The sequence below is a fragment of the Epinephelus moara genome, chromosome 7 (assembly GCF_006386435.1).
Source record: "Epinephelus moara isolate mb chromosome 7, YSFRI_EMoa_1.0, whole genome shotgun sequence".
Lineage (NCBI taxonomy): Eukaryota > Metazoa > Chordata > Actinopteri > Perciformes > Serranidae > Epinephelus > Epinephelus moara.
Window position 1 is genome coordinate 41,949,768 of NC_065512.1, and position 3,553 is coordinate 41,953,320.

At 40.8% G+C, this 3,553-nt stretch overlaps 1 pseudogene; it reads left to right on the forward strand.

Annotated features, from left to right (window-relative positions):
• Positions 1-2,365, forward strand: part of LOC126392761 (metalloreductase STEAP3-like) — a 10,231-nt pseudogene extending 7,866 nt beyond the window's left edge.
• The last annotated feature ends 1,188 nt before the right edge of the window (positions 2,366-3,553 follow it).

A 3,553-nucleotide genomic window follows, 5' to 3' on the forward strand; every position in this document is an offset into this window, starting at 1 on the left:
TCTTTGCAGCTACTGGATCTAAAGTGGGAACTGTGTCGTATAAAGGTGAATAAATTATTAATATGCACTTATTAACAGCTCATAATGCATCTTTGCAGCTACTGGATCTAAAGTGGGAACAGTGTCGTATAAACGTTAATAAATTATTAATATGCACTTATTAACAGCTCATAATGCATCTTTGCAGCTACTGGATCTAAAGTGGGAACAGTGTCTTGTTGACGTACATAAACTCTTTATTATGCACTCACTGAAGTTAATAATTCTATTAATTATGCACCTATTGTAACATCCAGATATCAATTATTATTTCAACATTAAAGAATTCTGATGCGTTCTTTTCACTCTAGTATAGGCTGACCAAACATCCTCTATTGACCGGACATGTCCACTTTTGACGTCCTGTCCGGGGCGTCCGGGGGGGTGTTTATAAATTGATGATAATGTCCAGTTTTCCGCATATTTCTGTCCGAACCCATCCGAACCCGACAGTCATTCTGTTTTGTTATGTCCGAAACCGAACCGAGCCCGACATTATTTAATGACTAAAGCACTGAGTTTGTGTCACACAGTTGTTATGTTTACAAGCTATTTAACAGGCCGGGCGTGCACCGTGGGTGCTCCGCGGAGGGAGACCTCCGTGTTTGAGACGGGAGCGGGCAGCGGGAGGTCCGAGGATTCCAGCGAGGGAAGAGGGAGAAATATAACAAAATAAGATAAAATAGGAAAAACCTGTCTCCCTCTTTTATTTAATTTTCAGCGTTTAATCAAGGTGGAGGCGGGCAGCTGGAGGTCCAAGACTTCCAGAGAGGGGAGAGGTAGAAACAAACAGCCAATGTGTGTCTGTGTGTGTTATGTTCAGGTGTTGTCACGTAAATAACAGCACCCAAGCAATAAACAGGACAGACAATAGGATTTTATTTATTTTTACACTACATTTTCACTGAAAGCTGACCGAATCCGACCCGAGCCCGAATACAATTTATAACTACATTTTTGACCAAACCCGGCCGACCTGTCGGGTACCATCGGGCTCTGATCACCACACTCTAGTGTTTGTATGTGTCCCCTGTTGGGGCCTATCTGAATTTCTGTCTTTGAGAGATATTATTTTGTAGCCTAATATAACCGAATTTTCTATCCATACATATAAATTTTAAATATATTAAAATTATAAGGCATCTTTGAGTAAACTGCGAGTATCATTTAAGTAGGCTATGTCGTGACCGGCCGAGTGTCCTCTTTTTTGGAAATCAAAATATGGTCACCCTACCCTCAGTCCTTAACATTTTATATTTAATTTGCATTTTACATCATCCACACAGTAATCATTAACACTGTACTGTTTTTACTTTTTTAATCACCTTACTACAACAACTCTACTGTTAATCACTTAAGTGCATGCCTTTATTAGCACATATTCTATTATAGACTGTGTCAACTCTCTGTACTGGTGGCTAAGACAGTTCACTGCTGTTTAATTTTATTCTTATATTCTATCCATCTTTCTATATCTACCTGTCCCTCTCCATATTATGTTCTCTGTAGTCAGCGGTAGTCCATGACCATGCAGAAGAGGTTGGTGTGACGCAGGGCGAGGGAAACCAGGAAGTTGTGGAGACTGAGAGCGAGGAGGAAGAGGAGAATGTAAGTAGATTACTGAAATTATATTTGGTATGTTCTTCTCAGTCATGAAATATGTTTTTAATATGTTGTTTTTTTACAGATAACTGTTCTGTGTTTGTTTAGCAGCCTCCTCCTTCCAAACAATCCAAAAAGTCTCCACTGGAGGAGCTTTTTGCTGAGGAGGATGCCATGAAGAGAACCTCACAGGAGAGGTTGATGATGTCCATGGAAGGGCGTGCTGAAAAGGAGATCCAGATGTACCGGGAAACACCACCAACCATCACATCGTCTGACCCTGCTGCCTGGTTCTGGACCCAGAAACAAACTTATCCTTTACTGTCATGTCTGACCTTCTCATATTTATGTGTCCAGGCCTCCTCAACGCCTACTGAACACATGTTCTCTACTGCAGGAAACACAATCTGTGCAGAACGGTCACGCTTACTGCCTGAGAAGGCAGACATGATAATCTTCCTCAACAAGAACTGTTTTTGATTTGTCACATGACTGCTCCAGGGTTTGAGTTTGTTTTATTTTGGGCTGGGCTGCAGCTCTTTGTTTTTTAGACTGCTGCCAACTTGTAGTGTTATTTCAGCAAGTTTCAGTTTTACAGTTACAGTTAGGGACCCTCCCTTGTAAATGAATACCCTAGTTACAGTACAGCAACCAAATTAAACTGTATCAAGTCAACTGGCAATGTGAATAAATAAAAATGGCCCGTGTAAAGGCTTTTTCAAATGAAAAAATTCTCTTGTGAAATATTTGTGACCTGTTGACCTGCACCTCAAAGAATCAGAATCGAGAATCGTTTAGAACAGGAATCGAAATTGAGAATCGGAATCGGAATCGGAATCGTTAAAATCCAAACGATGCCCAACCCTACACAGAATGTCATTAGCGACGCACTTAGCTACCGAAGCTATTTCTAGCGGCACCCTCCACGAGCCACGACACACACACACTCTCTTAATCACGGTCAAAGTCAATGTCTCTGAGTGTCACAGTTACACACTAAGGTTCTGCTAAAACATACTACTGTTATCTGGGTGTTCATTATACCTGTAAGAAATTTAGAAACATGACTGGCTGCTAGTTCAAGCATGACCTTCATCTCTGTAGCTAAAGTTGCTAGCCTAATTATTACTGACTGAATTAACCGAGTAACTTACACCTCTTCTGATTAACTGTACCGTCATTATCATAAACATCAAAATTTAGAACACAGTCTCATTTTATAACTTTGTAAGGCCATCATATGATTAGCTGAGTTGCTAGTGTTAGCTATCACAAAGAACTAGAACTAGCTAAAAATCAATAAGCTAGCCTATAGCCTACTTTAACAACTTACCACAGGGGCAGAAACAGATGAAACATCGTCTTCAGAGTCCCGAAGCCAAGTGTCGCATCCTACTCCAACTGGAGCAGCACTGGAGGGGCTTGCATCAGTTTTTTCAACCATCTCAGCATTGCTAGGTTCTGTGCTCTGATGTGGAGTGGTGAGCATAGCTGGCGAGTGGTATCCAGCCTGACTGTCATGCAGTGAGTTGAGTTCCGTGTGTGTGCATGCACGTGCGTGTGGAGCCAGATCAGGTGCAGCAAAAGCCACTGTATTTTTGCTATTTCATAAGTTTTTATTGAATTTATTCAAGCGTCAAAAGCGACATTCAGATACCCATACATAATGACGTTGTAAATAACACCCATTTCGATATTGCTTTGACTTTTTTTTTTTTTTTTTTTTGGCTGTCCCGGAATTGTCCCAGACACATCATCTTTGTGTCCCAGTAACAATTTTTATAGTCCCCGGGACGTCGGGACACCGTTAGTTTCAAGCCCTGAGAGAATATTAATAATTTCTTAAACTTTATACGACACTGTTCCCACTTTTGATCCGGTAGCTGCAAAGGATCATTGTTAAATATTAATA